Consider the following 21,127-nt stretch of genomic DNA (forward strand, 5'->3'; position numbering starts at 1 on the left):
CTGTTGTTGTTGTGCAATGATCTGGCAACTAGATGATATGAGGCAATGGTGGCTCTACAAGATCCTGCTCTTCAGAAGAGAGGGAAGCAAATTCCAGCAGGGACGCTCTGCCTCTTCCCCTGAGGCAGAGGGTCCCTGCTGCTGTTCTTGGGCAGCTGAGAGCTGAGTCTGTTTTCAGATTAGCCAGACATTCAGGAACCAAACAGTTTAGCTCAATATTGCTTGGGTGAGTAACTTTGTCCTGCTAAGACAAGATCTTTGGGGCATGAGTTTTTTGAGAGTCAAAGCTCCCTTCATCAGATATTCTTGAAAGCTCATACCATTATATATCCTTGTTGGTCTCTAAGGTGCTCCTGGACTCGAATCTAGCTGTTCGATTGTGGACCAACACAGCTACCCTCTGAAACTAAGTTTGTCCTTATTGGAGAAATTATCTTTCATTTTTTTCCCCTGACTTAAATGCATCGACTCGATATTTACCCACTCTTTCCTCCAGAAAGCTCTGGGCAGCTTGCATAGTTCTCACTTTCTTGTTACAACCACCCTGAGTGGTAGTTAAGTTGAGAGAGTGAGTAGCCTAAGGTGACCCAGTGAAGTTCATGTCTGGGTAGGAATTTGAACCTGGGTCTCCACCAATGTTCCCTCTAAGCTGCAGTCTTGTGAGGAAAAATTCTACTTTGTGAGCTATTGGCATAAACGTTGTGAGCTGCTGCATAAATTAGTGCACTCTGGGGCCATCCTTCCTGAGCTAAGACAAAAATGTGTGAGCTGGAGACTAAAAATCTGTGAGCTAGCTCTTGCTAACTCATTTCAGGGGGAACATTGGCCTCCACAAACACTCTGACTTTCTTTTTACCACATTGCCTCTCCAGTTAACATGAGATTTTAAGTGTTATTTTCTTTACAATAAGAGCCCTTAGCAATTAACTATCATTTATCATATTTACAATTTATTTTGGGCCATTACTTTGGAAAGTACAAGAAGAAAGTTTCCTGAGTTATGTAAATTCTCCCATTTTCTAAACCCTGACTGAAATGCACAGGCTAAAAGAGATACAGTGAAACTTTTTAGGATTAAGGACACACATATTTATCGAACAATTCTAATAAGCACATAAGGCTCAAGTCAGTATCTGCCCAAGTGACAACTAGATTAATGAGTTTGCCTAGAGTAGAAAGGTGATTTATATATTGAGGAAAGGAGGGATGTGATCAGAGCTATTTAAAAGGGGGCAGTGCATTCTCAAGGGAGTCCGGGATTCTAAACCAGAGCCTCTTTAAAACTAGGTCAGTTGGAGAGTAGGCTGGCATATTGATTTCTTCAGCTTCAGCCGCTTTTGCTACTCTTTCAGTTGTTGCACTTCTTCCTTTGCATCCTTGACTATATGTTTCCACTTATTGAAGAAACAGTACACTATTTCACAGTCAAGTTGAACTGACATATATTGCTCTGCTTCTTATATTTATACAGGTGCCAATTTCTCTTGAAAAGTGTTCTAGCCTACAGCAAATGTTAACCAATGCTATTGGGCATTGCCACAGGAAGAATAACCAAGTAACGTTCCAGGGCCTGAGGGCACCCAATACAGTAACCTTCCGGAAGCTAAGCAGATCTGGCTGTTGGTCAAATCCTGGATAGGAGGTGTCCCAGGAAGCTGCCTTAAGTTCTATAGACAGGAAACAAATGCAGTAATGAAATTTTGTATTATATAAATGAACATAATATATTATAACAAAAGTCACATTTTTCTAATTCCACTCCTGTGCTGGCATTAGGTACAAGTTGCTCTGTACTCAAGCCAACTCAAGATATTCGGGCATCAACAGTACATGATCTGAATGGGAATGCCTCCAACTGATTAGCATGGGCCCAATTGAAATGAAACTGATCATTCAGTTCCTTTATCCAGAACAACTTCCTAACACTGCACAGGACAACACTTAACAATGCCTCCAATCCATCACTTGAGGCAGATGCCTCACTTTGGTTTCAGCTAACACCTCTCCACCACAGCCAAGAATATCAGCCAGCATGAAATTGATTTGTTGTTACAGGAAGTGATGATGGGCTCTAGCATAAGGGCTTTAAAAGAAACTGCACAAATTCATACAGGATGGGACTGATAATGACTATTAGCCATGATGTTTAGATGGAATCTCCACTCAGATGGAGCATACCTCTGAACAGAACTTGCTGGAAGAGAGGTATAATAGCAGGAAAAGGTTTCATGCTGCAATGATGGCATCTCCAGAGACGCCTGCTTGTGGGAATAAAGATGCTGAACTTGGCCTTGTTTAGCAAGGTTTGTGTAATATACTCTCCTTTATGTCTGGGCTACAAAAAAGGTGAAGAGACTGGGTGCTTTTGTGAGTGCAGAGCACCAAACTGAGCCACCTAAACTGCTTCACATTCAGCTTTGCAATGGCTACCACAGGGAAGTCTTAAATATTCCAGCTAAATTTAGAAGATTGAAGCTGACTAGCCAGCCTCAGCAGCTGGGTGTGGTCCTGGAGGAAAGACTGGCAGTGAGGCAGGCAAATTTGGTAGCCACCAAAGCCTTCAGGGCTGTGTTTGGGAGCAAGGAAGAAACATGAGAAGCAAGGCATGGGACTTAAAAGGGCCAGCACTTGCAATCAGGAAGGATGACAGCCAAATACTCCAAGGACTCATGAGAGCACCAAAAAGAGCAGGGAGCCAAGTGTTTGCAGAGAAGGAGCAAGCTTCTCATCCTCCAAGGCAGTTGTGGTAGGCCCCAAGGACCATGCCAATACTAGATAAGGGACAGGGGAGCAGACATAGGGATGGATTCACCTGGAAGGACTAAGGGCCAAAACATCAAGTCATTTGGAGGGGTGCTAGGGAAATCAAAAGACTGGGGGCAGACCCTAGGTGGTAAATAAAGTTAGAAATTAGAGGAGACTTGACTCATGGGGGAAAGGCACTGAAGTCTGATATGGGCTGTGAAGAACTGGCATCCTTGCGAGTGAATAAAACAATGATTTGCATGGCTAAGGAGCAAGGGAGGGTGTCCCGCCTTCTAAGTAGTGGACCCCTGATCTGTGGCCACTGAGAACTGTAAGTGGTCCACCACTTAGGAGGAGGGATATCCTTTCTTGCTGCCATATTTGAAGGAATGCCTCTCCCCATATGTGCCCTGAAGAGCTCTATGCTCAACCAATCAGCATCTATTGGTTGACCCCAGCCCAACATCCGATTGACCAGAGCCATGGCATTTTCTGCCCTCACTCTGGCCTGGTGGAACATGCTCCCCCTTGAGATCAAAGTCCTGCTAGACCTTTAACTGTTCTGAAGGGCCTCCAAAATGGAACTGTTCCACCAGGCCTTTGGTTGAAGCTAAGGGCATCTAATTAAGTTGGCCTCCCTACCACAACCCTCTCTGCATGGGCCCAGTTCCTAGAACTTTGTACTAAGCAGCTCCAGTCATCAACTCTGTACATTCCTGGCCATTGGTTGTCTGTTTAATTTTTATTTTAATCCTTAAATCTGTTTTAATTCCTTTTCTTTACTACTTAATACATGTTTAATCAATGATGTGATTTTTATGTTGTAATCCGACTGGAGCCCATTTGCGGGGAGGGCAGAATATAAATCAGCTAAATAAACAAACAAACATTCAGTCCACTTGATCAGATGAAGTCTGAAATACTCTGTATTAACTGCTGTGATCTGAGCCATTAGACAGTTGCAGCTTCCGTAATAAGGAGGTTCCCAGGCTTCTTTTACAAACAGCAAATAGTGGACACCCAGTGGCTAGGAGCAATAATAAATCTCTTTGAAGACTTATCTGCTGTCATATTTTTGCTGTGTTCCAGAAAGGCTGAAACATTTTCATCATCCAACTCCATTTATCAAACCTCATAATCCCTAGCCCAATTCCAAAATAGTTTCAGCTGTAAGTAATATTTTGATGACACCCAATATCAGATAGGCATTTAATGTGTGTCAAGAACAAAGACATCCTTTTGACATTTAAAAGAACTACTATTCGTGCAAGCTAATAAATCTGTGACTCATTTCCCAAAGTTTAAACTTAAATGCAAATTATTGCATGGCAGTGCAGACAGCAACAGATTACCCTGCATCTGGAGCAGCCTGTGAGTGCCATTCAAATAAATGTATATATTTTCCATTATAATTTAAAATATCCAAAGAAATAAAGCTTGATTAATTGGGGATAAAGTGCCACTACACTTTTGTGCTACAGAACCTAAGTGGTGCATTTGCTTGTACTGCCTGCAGTTATGAAAAATTAAATTTCCATCTAGGTTTGGTAATACCCAATGTGTAATATTTATATAACACTTCCAGTGTCCACAGTGATTTACATCTATCATTTTCCTGCAATTCTTGCAACAGTCCTGTAAGCTAGGCTAGTATTTTATATCTGCATTGCATGAGGAATGGAAATAAAACCACTTGCCTCAAGCTACCAACTGCATTTGTGGCCAAAGCAAGTTATGAACCAGGGATCTGTCTGGTCAAACCTGTATGATATACCAGCTTCTGGTACTACAGGCATAGGTTTTACAGGTCAAAGAAGGTGATGGCCCTCCTGAACAGGATTTGGAACATCTGTTGGCCCTGGTTGTAGCTGGCAGGCTTACACTCCTGCTTGCTTCTCAAATATTGCACCATTGCTATCTTGTTAGTTTGCATACCCAAGGCAACAATACCTCAAGGCATGGATGGATAAATTGCATTGCATTCTAAAATGGAGCCATTTTATGGCTTGGGATTTGATTTGTGACACATTTGCTCAAAAGGCTGGCCACTTTGATTATGGTTACCAATTCCAGGTTGGGAAATTCCTGGAGAACCAGTTTGTTGTAGTGGTTAAGAGTGGTGGACTAGGCTTGCCAGTCCCCAGGTCCTCGCAGGGGATCCCCTGGTTTTACATTAGCGAGCGTGAGCCACTATAGAGAAAGTGCAAGAGGCGGGGCGAGTGTTTGTGAGAGGAAGCCAGCATGTGGCTCTTCCTGGTCAATGTGTAAGAGAGGAAGCCAGCACAGTCCCTCTGATTGTTTGGCATTCATTTCAGAAGTTGTTTGTATGGATAGTAAAGAGTTAACCAGAGCCTGATTATTTGTATGGATAGTAAAAATTCAGTACTTTTGTTTTCCTGTGTTAGTCTGAAGTTAGTTGAAATACAGCAGGCTGTTACATCCATCAACTCCCATGAGTAAATTGCCCCAGTGAAATCACAAAAGTGGGGCCCTGCAAACTATTCATTTTGGCTGCATTGTGAATGTGTGTGTGTTTACTTTTTTAGCAGAAGTGCAGCTACTTGGGGAACCCTTTGAAGGCAGAATAGAGGAAGAGGAAATTAAGCCTGCATTCAAGGGAACTGCACAGCTGTATTTTTATTTATTTATTTTAGAGAATAGGAACGTCTCCAGGCTCCATCCCCAAGGTTCCCAGGTATTTCCTGAATTGGACCTGGCAACCCTATGGTGGACTCTAATCTGGAGAGCTGGGTTTGATTCCTCACTACTTTACATACACCTGCTGAGTGATCTTGGGTCAGACACAGTTCTCAAAAGAACTGGTCTCTCAAGAACAGTTTTCTCAGAGCTCTCTGAGGGTGTCTGTTGTGGGGAAGAGAAGGAGATTGTATTAGGGTTGCCAAGTCCAATTCAATAAATATCTGGGGACTTTGGGGGTGGAGCCAGGAGACATTGGGGCGGAGCCAGGGGCAAGGGTGTGATAACCATAATTGAACTTCAAGGGAGTTCTGGCCATCATATTTAAAGGGACCACACATCTTCCCTCCATAGGAAATAATGAAGGATAGGGGCATCTTCTTTTGGGGCTCATAGAATTGGACTGACTGATCCAATCTTTTTGAAACTTGGAGGGTATTTTGGGGAGAGGTACTGGATGCTATGCTGCAAATCTGGTGCCTCAACCTCAAAAAACAGCCCCCCCCCGAGCCTCAGATACCTGCAGATCAATTTTCCATTATTTCCTATGAGAAAGTCTCCATAGGGAATAGGCTTCCCAACCCTCCCGCCCTGGCGGGGGACCCAAGGATTTCCACCCCCTTCCCCCGTTCCCCCAAAAAACAGAAGGGGGGAGGGGGTGGAAACGGCGCCGGGGAGCATGGCCAGCCGCCGCATCCCGGCGCCGGCGAGGGTAGCCGCCGCGCCGCTGCTGCCCCCTCCCCTCCCACCGCAGCTGCTCCTTCGAGATGAGCCCAGGCTGAGCCTATCTCAGAGGAGCAGCCAAGAGGCGGCAGCAGCGCAGGGGAGGGCGAGGCAGGCCAGGAGCATGGCAAGCCGCGAATCCGGGCCCTTCTAGGACCCGGACTTGTGGCTCGCCACGCCCCCGGCCCGCCTCCACCCCCCCCTCCGCTTCCACCCCAGAGGCCGAGCGGGTGAGGCAGCAGCGGCGCGGCGGCCTCTTCTCTGCTCGCCGTGGCTGCTCCTCCGAGATGGGCTCAGGCTGAGCCCATCTCGGAGAAGCAGCCACAGTGAGCGGAGAAGAGGCCGCCGCGCCGCTGCTGCCTCTTCTCCGTTCGCCGTGGCTGCTCCTCCGAGATGGGCTCAGCCTGAGCCCATTTCAGAGGAGCAGCCACGGCGAGCAGAGAAGAGGCGTCAGCTGTGCAGTGGCGTCGCACGCTCTGAGACAGGGCGGCTCGCCATTTCCCCCCTCCCCCCTAGCCCCACCTCAGTGTCTCCTGGCTCCACCTCCAAAGTCTCCTGGCTCCACCCCCAAAGTCCCCAGATATTTTTGGGGTTGGACTTGGGAACCCTAAAAGGGAATAATAGAGTTCCCTCCCCTCCCCCCTTTTCTCTCTCACACTCACACACGGTCTTAACTGTCTCTGTTGCAAGTGGGCAGCCATGTTGGTCTGAAGCAGTAGAACAAAGCAGGAGTCTCTGGTGCCTCCACAAAGAGGTCTGGAAAGTACAGGGGCTACGCTGCTCTTTTACACACACACTCACTTGTCCAAAACGAAAGCAAAACAAACAGAGGGGATGCACTCTCACGAGGTCTGCTGTCGCTAACCCTTCCCCATGAAGTACTTCCTGCTCCAATTTAAAGGCACATGCACATTTTAAAATTATACCTGTTTGCAGGTCATGCCCAAGATCTAGAGATACAGGATGGCTGTGGGGGAGGAGCTTCCCCCGCTGGCCAGCTGGATGGGGAAAGCCTGTAAAACTGGAATCCCCAGCTGAGACCTGGGGATTGGGAAGCCTAAGGGGAAGAGAAGGGGCAAAGAGAAACTGCTGCGATGGGCCTGGGTGGGAGGGGAAGAGAAGGGGCAAGGAGAAGCTGCTGTGATGGGGCTGGGTGGGAAGGGAAGGGGCGAGGAGATGCTGCTGCGATGGTGCTGGGTGGGAGGGAAAGGGAAGGGGTGAGGAGAAGCTGCTGTGATGGGGCTGGGTGGGAAGGGAAGGGGCGAGGAGACGCTGCTGCGATGGGGCTGTATGGCAAGGAAAGCGGCGAGGAGAAGTTGCTGCTATCGGGGCTGGGTGGGAAGGGAAGGGAAGAGGAGACGCTGCTGCAATGGTGCTGGGTGGGAAGGGAAGGGGCGAGAAGAAGCTGTTGCGATGGGGCTGGGTGGGAGGGGAAGGGAAGCTGCTGCAATGGTGCTGGGTGGGAGGGGAAGGGAAGGGGCGAGGAGAAGCTGCTGCGATTGGGGCTGGGTGGGAAGGAAAGGGGTGAGGAGACACTGCTGCGATGGGGCTGGGTGGGAAGGAAAGGGGTGAGGAGAAGTTGCTGCTATCGGGGCTGGGTGGGAAGGGAAGAGGAGACGCTGCTGCGATGGGACTGGGTGGGAAGGGAAGGGGCGAGGAGAAGCTGCTGCTATCGGGGCTGGGTGGGAGGGGAAGAGGAGACGCTGCTGCGATGGGGCTGGATGGGAAGGGAAGGGGCGAGGAGAAACTGCTGCGATGGGGCTGGGTGGGAAGGGAAGGGCTGCCATTTTTTCCCCACTTCTGGATTTTTGGCAAGCGAGGGAGGAAGCTCCAAATTGAGGGGTCCCCCTCCTGGGGCAGGGAATTGGGTAGGGGTATAAATCCAACTCTTCTTCATCTTCTGGAGATTTTGGAGTGGACCCTAGGGAGAGTGTGGTCTGGGGAGGGATGGGACCTTGGCAGGGTTTAATGCCATAGAGTCCACCCTCCAAAGCAGCCATTTTCTTCAGAGGAACTGATCAATGTAGTCTCATATGAGTTGTAATTCAGGGAGGCCTCCAGGCCCCACCTTGAGGTTCACAACCTTAACTCTGAATATAAGCAATTTATAATTTTCCCATATATAAGAACATTTATAATTTGTCCAAAATTTCCCACGTGGCCTTTTCTTTTGAGAGTTTACCATAGAACTCTTAATGTCTCCACAGAGATCATAAAATCATAGACAACCATCAATGGACTACTATAAAGCAATTCCTATAAAGCACATTCATGTGTTACAGTTTCATAGGGACCAGAGTCATTATTATTTGCTTTATCTCTCCCTCAGTTTTATGTCACAGGTTTTTGCTATAACTCACTTTATGATTTATCACATTGTGTTTTCCTTAATGTAAGATTGCCTGTCCTTCTGGAAAGAGTCAAAATATAGCACCATTCTTTGTCAGCATGTGGGATGCAGATAAAACAAAAGTACTTTCCACTGCTCAATGAAAACAAACAACTCTGGAGTGCTCCCACAAGGAGCTGATTATATGATCAGGGGCTAAGTGTGAGGCCATATTCTTGAGAGAACGTGAGAACTTTTCCTACTAAACAGTGTTTAAAGGAGAAAATATGCTCCCTCAGTTGAAAGGCAAAGAGAAATTATCCCTGTTTATTACACTAACACATATAACCTTTTTCTTTTCTTTTTAAAAAACCCAACTACCTGCAGCGCTATTATGCAGTTCCCAGAGTTTTCAAATTAGTCCCTCAGCAACATTTCACCTTATTAACATTTTGCCTTTTAATCTTCCTCACTTAATGGAAAATACAAAGTAATGTTAGTCTTTGGTGACCAGAGAAAATATAAACCCACATGAAGGTGGTAGTCTCCAGATACTGCAACTCCCCAAAACAGAACTGGTTTCTGCTTTATTTGGAACAGTAAAGCCAGTCTCTTAGGGTAACAATACCAACAAACCCACATAGGGAATATATTGAATGGATAACAAATTGCCAACATAAATCAGACCCACCATTCCTCTTATTCGAATCATGGATATTATTGCTTCAAACAGGAAATATTTAAATCCATTTTTAAACAATACATATTTTATTATGAAATATTAATAAATACAAAAAACAATACATACTTTATTATGAAATATTAATAAATACAATAAAAGCAAACAACGAATATCATTACAAAGATACTCTGGATATAGTAACGATAAAAAAGAGGATTAAATATTGGTGGGTTTGAATGGTAAGTCACTAGAAACTGCTCTGTAAAGTATGCCTGCTGTTGCTCCCATACAAAAAAGAAACCAAAGTGGTCCTAGGGTATATCACTTTTCCTACGGGAGTACTAATGAATTGTGACTGGTGATTACAGAGTGATGTTAAATTATGTTTCGAGCTCCATGTGATTTCATTCTCTAAATTCACAATGTTTGCAGATGTGTAAGGGCAGAGCCACAAATTATGCTGCAACAGAAAATCGCATTTTTGTATCAAATTGTCTTTTCTGCTCAAAACAATATGTAGGACCACTTACCCCAAGCATCCAGTTTCCTTGCTTCCATTTCATATCACTGATGGGGATCTGAATACAATGGGCGTTTTTGCACTCACCTTCAAGTGGCGCGACCACCCTCTTCACGCCGGAGGATCTGCAGGGATTTCGCATAAGAAGCGCCGGAGCAGCCAAAAGAGCCGGAAAGTTCCGTCGCGAAACCCGCTCAAACGGAAACCGCCAAGAAGCAGGAAAACATTTGAGCGGCTTTTGCGACGGAAGTCGCCGGCTCTTTTGGCTGCTCCAGCGCTTCTTATGCGAAATCCCTGCAGATCCTCTGGCATGAAGAGGGTGGTCGCGCCACTTGAAGGTGAGTGCGAAAACGCCCAATGTGATGAGCATAGCTTGATATTATTGTATGTTGTCACTGTACTTGTGTACCCTAGACACACATCTGTGTCAATACGGTCCATTTTCCAACTGAAGTCTGTAACCATTACAAAATAGCCCAATGTAAATTTCTTTCCACCATCATGGTTGACCCTCCGTATCATCCAAGCTCTGACAAGCTCAGGCTATTCAAAAATTGTTCTGACCAGAGTTTAAATGTGTGTAGCTGGTTCTGTGATAATTCAATATGTTTAGACTAATCTGCTGATATAACTTACTCAGTTAATCACTCTAAAGTAAATATTACCCCATATTCCCTAATCTTGACAAGGCCCATTTGAAGGAAACCAATATCCTTATTGAGATGGGAATGGGGGGGGGGAATTGAAATCATGTAACATGTGTGTGTGTGTGTGTCTTTCTGTGTCTGTAAAGTGCCATCAAGTTGCTTCTAACTCATGGTGTTCCTATGAATTAATGACCTTTATTGTGTCACTCTGCTTCTTGTTGGGTCTTCCTTTTTTCCTGCTGCCTTCAACTTTTCCTTTTATTGTCTTTTTTGGTAAGTAATGTGACCAAATTACAATAATCTCAGTTTAAACATTTTAGTTTCTTGGGATAGTTCAGGATCAAGTTGATCTAGAACCACTTATTTGTCTTTTTGAAGACCCATGGTATCTGTAAAACTCTCCTTCAGTACGACATCTCAAAGGAATCAACTTTCTTCAATATTATTGATGCACTATTATTTATTTATTTAAAACATTATTTTCAAAATCTATTCTCTTTAAAAAGGACAATAAATGAAAATGAACATTAAAAAAAAACATCCTAAGAGAGTCCCATTACTATACTGATACAGCAGCTAAATGACTAACAGGCTTTTCCAACCTGTTAGTGATCTACCATTATCTGAATTTTACCAGCTTGGCTGTAAAAGAATCAACAGTCATAAGGGTGCTGGTTTGCAACTGTAAAAATACATAAATTACCAAAGGAATGATGCAGCTAAATGTAATGTAACGTAAATGTAATGTAATGTAATGTAAAATTTTATTTATATCCCGCCCTCCCCCACCGGAGCAGGCTCAGGGCGGCTAACAGCATTTAAAAGTGAAACAATACAATAATAAAACATTAAATTCACATTAAAACCAATCAATCAATAATCAAAACATTACTAAAACTAACATTGGCGGTAAACATTATTAATTTAGCAGTAAACATTAGCTCAGTCATTGGTGAACGCCTGTTTGAAGAGGACGGTCTTGCAGGCCCTGCGGAACTGGTCTAAATGAGGATGATGTAGCACAATTAATTTAAGTTCTTCAGCAGACACAAAACAAGGACCAATATTTTTAAATTTATTAAAGATAAAAATGTCAAAGTCTATAATAATTCCTAAGAGACCAAAATTCGGAGTCAGTAAATGCTTTATTTATTTTGACTGTTTTCAATTTACAAAGATCGATGTAACCAACAGTCCTTGAAACACCAAGAACCTGCGTGAACCTGTCAGGCACCCACTACAACTCAGTAGCTAGAAGCACAGAAAAGATCGCAAAAATAGTCTCATATGTGGAGAAGATTGGACATTTTCATTATATCCAGGGCTTTTTTCTGGAAAAAAAGTGCTGGAACTTTCATGAGGGAGATTAAGAAGAAATACACTAGTGCTCCTCATGAACTTTTAAACAGTTTTTGAGAATTATGTTTCCATAAAGAGATTCCAGAACTCCATCCTGTCACATTCCCCCAGAAAAAAAGCCCTGAGAAGAACTGGGTGGGTGGGTGGGGGGCTCCACCTGAGAACTGAGCAGCAAAACATTCAGGCCAGAGAAAAGAAAACAGTTTTTCAAACAGCACATAACCAATGTGTAGAATTTTCAAAGAAGACAAAGACTGGAGAGAGAATATCTACCAACAAAAAAAAAGTTAGCAAATTGATTTAGAGGCAAAGGAAATAGTTGTGCTTTCCAATGCAGTGTGAGCATAAAAGTGAAAAAGTACAGAGATGATACCTAGTAAGCTTCAATTTAAATTGCCATTTATCATTTTGATAGGGGTTTCCACAGGTGAAAGAGATCATTTTCCCGGCTAGTGTTATTGAGTTTTGATGGCATGTGCTTTCCTACACATTGTTGAATGAGAAACTGGAACAAAAGAACTGAATGGTCAAGGAGAAGAGAAATAAGGCCCTGAAATTCAAGTGCTCTTTGAAATTCTTCCATATATAACATTCCAGTTCCACTGAGCTGAATGAATATAATAATATTTCTCAGGGTCAGAAAGTTAGTATATCTGCAAAAGTTGGCATTGTATATGTCAATTGCTCCCTGTCCTAACTTAATCTAATACAGTAATGTACCAACTATTCTCTCCACTGCCCTCTAGTGAAAGCATATTTTAAAATCTCATCCTCAAGCTGCTTAGAAATTAAAATTCAGTATCATTGTATGATGGAAGGGGGGGAAATGAAATAGAACTACAATGCAGTCCAAAAAAAGAGTTACACGCTTCTATGCTTGCTAAAGTCCATGGGCTCAAATGAGTGTAATTCTATTAAATATTGCACTATTAATGCCAGGTTCCTTTTCTCTCAAAAATATACATCTAAAACATTGCACACATTATGGGTGCTTTCACATGGCGACCGTTTGCAAGTGAATATTGCTATTCTTACATAGTAAAAATCCATTTGCAAAAGCACATTATTTAGTGTGTGCAAACACACCCTATGTATGTCCATCCTTTTTTCTTTTTTAAAAAATCCAAATTAATCTCATCAGCACTCAACATCCAGGTCTGACAACAAAACAGGTGCGGCCTCCTCTATGAATCTGACACTTTCACACATGCAAAATAATGCAGTTTCAATCCACTTCAGCAACTGTTTGCAAGTAGACGTCATTTCACACAGCAAAACCCAGTTGCAAAGTGGATAGAAAGTGGATTGAAAGTGTGTTGTTTGGTTGCACATCCTTAGCAAATTGTACCCTTGACCTGAATAGCCCAGGCTAGCCTGAGCTTGTCGGAAGATAAGCAGGGTCAGCCATGGCTAGGAACTGAAAGGATGACTTCCAAGGAATACCAGAGCTGGGATATGGAGACAAAACCACCTCTGTATCATCTCTTGCCTAAAAAACAAGTCTAGCTCACCACATAGTGGTGCATAACACTAGAGAGGTAAAACTTCCAGCTGCCAAACAATCTTAGAATCTCCTGGCTACACTACACTACACACACTGCCATAAGATAATTAATTACTAATTGGTTAATTTATCATTCTCGAATTCAAATGGGAAATTAATATTCTACCCTTGCTGACGTGTGCTAGCCTTTAGGTGCAAAAGGGTTGCTTTTTGCAGTTTCATTTTCTGATCTCATCAGGAAATGGCCTACTTTGATTCCACTACATCCCTTGTGTTCATACATAGGGTGAGCATGTGGAAGTATTACAGAAGTAGCTCTTCCACAAGATTTGCCCAAACAATTATGAAGACTTCTTATTATCTATAAAACAGCATGCACTGGTAATGTTACATAAATAATACAACAGCAAGAGCAACAACCCGAGGATCTTTGTCTGGATTTCAACAGACCTCTGGACTTCATTCAGACTACGCAGACTTCATTGCCCTATTGTGTGTTTGGTATTTCTCCTTTTTTAAGGCTTTCTCTGAAAACCTGCACATTTTATCCATCACATTATACACTAGCAACTTGTGAACTATGTAATAAACCATTAATTCCTGCTATGCATAGTTTAGAGAGAGATTTGGATACTATTGTTATAGGAAGTACCCCATAGAAAGAAATGATGAGGGGTGTGTGATGATGGAAAGCTGTGCAACTTGCATAGGATAAGGTTAATATCAGCCATATTTTGAATATAATTCAAACCTAATAACATTTTGGATCAAGCCGAATAAAAATACTGTGGGGAAAAAGTAATGTTATATCGATTTTTATAAAGAAAATGATAACTTGTTAGCTGTGTATAGTGCCAGTAAATATAAGCTTTTCTTTATTTTTCTTATCTAAAAAAAGGTAGGATCAAAATGTTAAAATTCAAATAGCCCTAATTTTTCAAGGTAAAGTCAGAGGAACTTTGCTAATAAGGGCAGATTCCTAGCTGCTGCCAGACCTGACACTGTATACATTTTCAGGATCTATCATTGGTTGTTGTAATCTGTTAGGGTACTTTGGCCCAATGCCCAATAGTTGATATTACTGAGATTTTCCAGCTAAAACAACAGCCTCCACATCTTTATCTTCCCATCCGTCAGATGCTGGATGGAAGATAAAGCTAATTTGTCATACTACCCGTTTCAAGGCTTGATAAATGGTTTAATTAGATTATTCTTTCTTTAAACCAAGAAGTTGTCAAGCTGGGGTTGGGAAAACAACGCCTGTGAGATTTATTGGAAAAAGAAAATATTGTTTCTCCCACAAGTATCAGAGGACAAGTGTATCACAATAGTGGTGAGAAATAGGAATAGCCCAAAGGGGCTGATGGACAGACAGCAAGTACCTCAAGGAAAACTTGAAATATGACCCACAGTATTGACAACGCACAGCCTACATTTAGCATATGGCTAACAAAGTTTGTTATGGATCAAAAAAGTCTTTTGAATAGCTCTTGGACAGTTAACAGTAGAACTCTGTGAAGCACCAGCATTTCATATTGCATGGATATTTTCTAAGTAAATATATTCTCTATGGAAATATATAACATTCATTTATTTAATTAAATTTTAATCATGTGAAAGAGAAACTCAAAGATGCTGGGCTTCAACTCAGAAAGGATGAGAAAGACATTAAACAATGTTGTTTGATTCTGGGAGGAGAAGGAGGAGATTGGATTTATACCATCTTTCACTCAGAGTCTCACAGTGACTTACAATCTCCTTCCCTTCCATTCCCCACAACAGACACTGACTGTTTTTGCACACAGCATACCTCGCAGCCACAATCCTGTCTGGTCGGATTTCCCACCATCTGCGCCGAAGTTACAGGAAGTGCCATAGCTTTTGTGTAGCAAACGTAAACCGCTAAAAAAAACCCCAGTTTACGTTTGCTACGCAAAAGCCGCGGCACTTCCTGTATCTCCAGTGCAGATGGTGGGAAATCCAACCGTGCACTGTGGAGGGAACAGGATTGTGACTGCAAGATAAGCTGTATGCGAAAATGGTCACCCTGTGAGGTAGGTGGGGCTGAGAGAGCTGTGAGATAACTGATCTTAAGGGAGCAGCTCTGAGAGAATTGTGACTGACCCAAGGCCACCCAGCTGGCTGCATGTGGAGAAGTGGGAAATGAAATACAGCTCTCCAGATTAGAGTCTGCTACTCTTAACCACAACACCAAACTGGTTCTCAACAGACAGCAAGCCCCTCAAGGAATACTCAAAAGATGACCTTCAGTAATGCAATGCTCAAGGCAGTCAGCAAATGACCATGCACAAGGCATTCATAGCAAATCAACCTAGTTGGAGAAACTAAAATTTGCTTCAGGGTGAATATAAGAATAATCAACAGTTCTTCTTTACATGCTTTCCTCCTCCTTTGAATTTTGGAGTTATATTGGCTAATGTTCTTGGCTTCAACATTCTTTATGAACACTGTGAGATGTTCCAATATGACAGTTGGATTTTGAGTCAGAATTGAGTTATTCTCTGATCCATAGATTTTCTCCTTCCTCCGAAAAGTTAGTTCCTATTGGAAGAGGTTAAATCAATTGGCTGAAGGTACAGATTGCCTGGAGGTACAAGAAGCAAATTTGAAAGGGGGGGGGGGGGAGCTTTCAGTTTCTATCAAAAACGAATTTCAGGTGCAACAGACACATTTTTCGATTAGGCATATTTCAAAACCTTACATACATACTATGCTAATAGGAAATGGCACTGAGGCCAGAACATGTCTGTCTATATTTGTCCAAGGAAATATTTTTTGGCAATTAATTGGCATAGCATTTTTTGCTTCTGTCAGTACTGAGTTCTTGTTAATAGAAACCTTTTGTAACTTAAAATGTGACTCTTTGGGGACAACAAAGCATATACCAATGGAGAAGCTGTTCCTAAAGCATGGTTCTATGATTCATTCTTTTTTGCATATTTCTAGGGAAAGCTAGTTTTCTGAACCAAACACAAGGAATATTAGAATGAGACAAGACTGCAGACTTCACATAGCACATGGGTAATTTGCTGCCACAGGGTGTAGTCATAGCTGCCAATGTGTAAGACTTTAAAAGAAGTGGACCAATTCATGGAGGACTGAGTTGGGCTTTCATGGCTAGTAATCGTGATGGATATCTACTCCCTCCAGTACTAGAGTATTGTTTCCATAATCAGATACTGATACATGCCCTTCTTAGTGGTTTATGGAAATATAATTGGAAGTCAGAAGAACAGAGTCCTGTTCAAAATTACTTCCTGTTGTATTTGGCCATTCAGTAGATGATTCGTTTACAACTTGGCTGCCTTACTAGGTATCATATTTTTCTGTGCTGAACCACTTACATTGTTATTGGTGATTTGGTTGTATTTGTTAAATGTTTTTGATCAGATGCTTTGAGTTGTTATTAGCCACAGTAAATTAGTCACATCTGCTGGGAATTAAATATAAAAATAATCACATAGGCAGAATGGTAGCTGTATGCTAAATAATAACAAACAACTTTTGTGGGGATTTCATACTTTTTAACCAAGGAAATGCTTGCACTAATTCCAAGGCAAGCCATTCTTTTAGATGAGTAGGATCTAAAGATTCCTTTACTCCACCAAAGTCAGCCTGAAGATGACCTCCAAACCCCACATTCAACAAACTTTTAGTAAAATAGCGATTGGATAGCAGGGGACTTTTATAGCTCACTTTGCATACATTTCAACATACAAATAGATTTTTACCCTGAATAAATGGTACAAAACCCCCTGACTCTTGAGCATTCACTGATATTTGGAAATATGTCCTTTCCTATGCTTTAGAGCTGCCAACTCTGGGTTTGGAAATTCCTGGATATTTGGGGTAGAGCTTAGGGAGAGTGAGGTTTGAGGAGGGGAAAGGACTCAGCAGGCTATAATGTCATACAAGTCACCATCCAGGGAAACAAATTTCTCAGGGGAAACACTTTTCTGTGGTCTGGAGATGAGCTGCAATTCAGGGAGATTTTCAGCCCCCACCTGGAAGTTAGTAACCCTTGTTTTGAGTATGACGGTTTGCTCTAAAGTGGTTGAGAGTGACTGACTGGGCCAAAGTTGCCATGTTCTTTCCTACAATCTGGGTGTGGCTTATAAAATAAGTGTATACAAGGAGCTTGATAGATTCTCCCAGACCTAATACCAGAGTTCAGGATAACTATAAAACAAAGTCAGTATACATTGTTCAAAATGGCCATTTCTAGATAATAGACAATTTGACAATGTTTGACAAGTCCTGGCAGCAGGAAGGCCAAATAGAAGTTCACTCCTTACCAGCACTGAAAGACTACTTTCCTCTATGATTTTTCCTTTTTGAAATACATTTTTGAAATACAGAAATAAATTCAAAAATAAAATAGAGCAAAGAGGGAAAGATGTTGTGTTTGGACCAGTGTATGCCAACAGACTACTACATAGAGAAGCCAATTCAAGTTGCTTTGTGAGGCGGTCTTCTCGGAGTGTCAAACGTGTTATGTGCACATTGTATTGGAAACATGCAGAAGAGAACTGTAATCACGAGGAGTTAGATTGATGTGTCTCATTTCTCTCACATGCTTTCTGAAAAGTATGCTGATTTATGATGGTATTTTGCTTATGCAACTGAAATGTGTTATCTGTAAAACATAACTTGTTTTTCTGTTTTCCTTGTGACTGCTGTGTACCAGGTGTAGGCATTTGGGAGGGTCCCAGATTGATTAAGCTGTTTACTGTAGGTATTTGCTCAGGGGCCAGGTGATGGGAATGAAGGTGTTTAGCTTAATTATAAAACCCAGAGGTTTAGAGCTTCAACACAGATCAGGCTGCCGGATGCTGTATGACTGATTTGGCCAAGAGGGGTCTCTCTCGCTACTCCACTGGGGCTCCCAGCAGCTGAAGGGGAGATAGATACTTGTGAGGTATATATGTTATTCTCTTTGCCTGTTGACTTTACCATTGCTGAATAAAGCATAACTTTTCCTTTATCTGTCAGCGTGCTTATTGCCTCCGAATCCAAAAAGAACCCCTGCCTTTGGCAGAACGCACATTGTATATCATGTGGTGTTCTCTGCACTATGGTAAACCTTTTGAAAAGGAAGTTTCTGTTCATATGGATACAAAATTCTCTTCTTGTCATTCTGAGTTTCTATGTGCAAGTGGCAACACCTGAAATAGTTGCCACCAAAAATAACTTGAGGTGACATACTGTGGAGTCTGCCAACTGCAGCCTACATTAAAAGCAGCCCAAGCTCTAACAGTACAAACCTAAGCAAAGGGTGTGTGTGTGTATGTGTGAAGTGCTATCAAGTCACTTCTGACATGGCAACCCTATGAATTAATGTCCTCCTGTAATGTACTGAGAACCGAGACGGTTTGAAGGCAACGTTCTTTATTGGGAGTACATTACCAGACAAAAGAACATGCGGGCTGGGCCCCACTTATATACATCGCCCGGACAGCCCCCCTGGTTTGACCAGGCCAATCCTGGTCAGTACAAACTTCCCGCCACAGGTCTTGGTGGGCGGGGCGACAGGCGAGCTACATCCGGGGACCCAGGGGTCGCCTTCTGTAGGGCTCGCCATGCGGTACCATCTTAAGTCAATACATAACACCTCCAAAATGTGCTATCATTAACAGTCTTGTTCAAGTCTTGCAAACTAAGGGCCATGACATCCTTTATTGAGTCAATCTAACTCAGGTTGGGTCTTCCTGTTTTCCAACTACTTTCAATGTTCCCTGTCTTTATGGTCTTTTTCAGTGATTCTTGTCTTCTCATAATGCAACCAAAGTGTGATATCTGCAGTTTAGTTATTTTAGCTTCTAGGGAGTTACTGCTTTCAGGCAGTCCAATCCTAACATACACGGCTCCTAGCCATGGCATAAGTCCAGTGCCGCTCGTCGAGTTCCTAAGGGGATTGGAACGCTCGCGCATAGGGCGGGGGGGGGGGGGGAGAGAAGAGGCATAAGGCGGCTGCAGGTCAGGTGGCCACCATGGCAACCCCTCTGGAGCCTGTGGGCGAGGTGGATGCAGGAGGAGGGGAGGGCCAGCCCAGGCCCCCTGAATTGGCCAGGCACCGTGGCAGATGACAGTCGAGGGTGGGAAGAGGCAACCCTGGAGAGGCTGCACACTTACCCCACCCTGTCCCGATAGAGACCTGAGCCAATCATGGTCAGACGGTCACAGTCAAGGGAGAGAAGTCCTACCAATGTGACAAGGGGAAGGGAGTCAGAATGGGCATGTGCACAAGAGAGACAGAGAAGCCTGGTGCGCTGCCATGGTGGGGGCGGGGAAAGGGAAAGGAAAGTGCGTAGCTGCGGGATTGGCCAGTCCCGTGGCCTCGCCCACTGTCAGAGACTCATGCCAATGGCAAGCAGATGAGAGAAGTCATGCGCCCCCCAGCTATACACAAACAGGGAAAACATAAGGCAGGAGTCTGCAAATAGGGAAACCAGGCAAAATGTGTGTTCAGGAAAGAGGAGACAGAGCCAAGTCCCACAGGACAGTGCTGCCCAGCATGGACACAGAGTCTTACCACCACCCCCTTGTGGGGAACCCAGCCCCCGTTGGCAGCAGGACACAGAGTACAAGGCACCAGTTAGGTGCCCAGTGCATGCCCTCCCCCCGCACTCCCCTATGGTCTGTGCCATGGGATGAGGGGGGAAAGACCCCTGGGCTCCCCTGTCCACCCTCTCACGGAGGTGGCTCATGGACTCAGCCCCTCCCCATGAAGCATGCAAGGCTGCCCTCCAAGACAGTCCCTAGGGGAACCCACTGACAGAGGGAACACTTCACACAGCACTCTTGGAAGCAGATGGGGCACAGAGAATGTTCAGCTGACACCACGCAGGTGAGACAAGGAACACCACATCACAAGACTTTATTGGTCAGGAACTGAGTGCAACAGTCTCCTAGGAACAACTTGGATAGTCTTGCCAGGTGCAAGGCTTCACTCCAAGAGGAGGGTGGGAACAGCTGATGGAGTAAAGGGAGGGAAGAATCACCCCACATGGAAACCTCTCTGCTGCATTCCCACCTGCAAAACAGAAACAGAGATCAAGAGCACTCAAAGGGACGGCAGCTGCAGCATGCGGCTGTGTTTTGCTGAGATAATCTCTTAAGGGGACAGGCCCTGACCCACCTTCCCACAGGCATCGGAGCAGCTGCCAGACCCCCACTCTCCTCAGTGCCCTGCCAGGGGTGAGAACGTGGCAGAGGATTCACCAAGCGAAGTGGGCCAGCAGCAGCATGGGGGGGGCCGGCAACCACCCCCTGGCTGAGCCCACTTTCTGGTTCAAGTGCCAGAGACCCAGGCACACCACCCAGCCCCGAGTGAGGGGAGGAGGATGGAACCGGGGTGCAAAGTCGCACTTACCTGTCTATGTGTGAACAATCCGAAGGGGGAATATCTGTTGGGGCTCAGAAACAAGAAAGATTAGCTGCGAAGTAGAGACTTTGCTCTCCTCCATGCACGTCAAATAGCTCACACTGTACTGCCTGTGCCTTCTCTGTGCAGCTCCCTCCAGCAGGTGCTCTTGTCCTCATGCTAAGTCCACATGGCAGGGAACTCTATGGCAGAGTTCCATGCCATGCTCCCTACCCAAAATGTTGTTCCATTATTTACATGGTCCCTACCTAAAAAATTGTTCTGGGCTGGAACAGGAGGCTTTGTAGGAGGGGGGGACTGTGATTGGGTGCTGCAGAGGGGGCTTGTTCCATCCAGGATAGACAGGGATTGGTGCATCATTTAGTCAGCTCCCAAAGGAGTTTCGAGGCTGCACCAGGCCAGCAGCAAACCTTCTTTTTGGGATCCATGGGTCCCTATGGGATATGCCAGGATTTTTCTCATTCGTAACTTTGTGCCTCTCGCGGGGCGTGTTCCCAGACTGGAAGGTAATTGGGA

This window comes from Heteronotia binoei, chromosome 9 (assembly GCF_032191835.1).
Source record: "Heteronotia binoei isolate CCM8104 ecotype False Entrance Well chromosome 9, APGP_CSIRO_Hbin_v1, whole genome shotgun sequence".
NCBI lineage: Eukaryota > Metazoa > Chordata > Lepidosauria > Squamata > Gekkonidae > Heteronotia > Heteronotia binoei.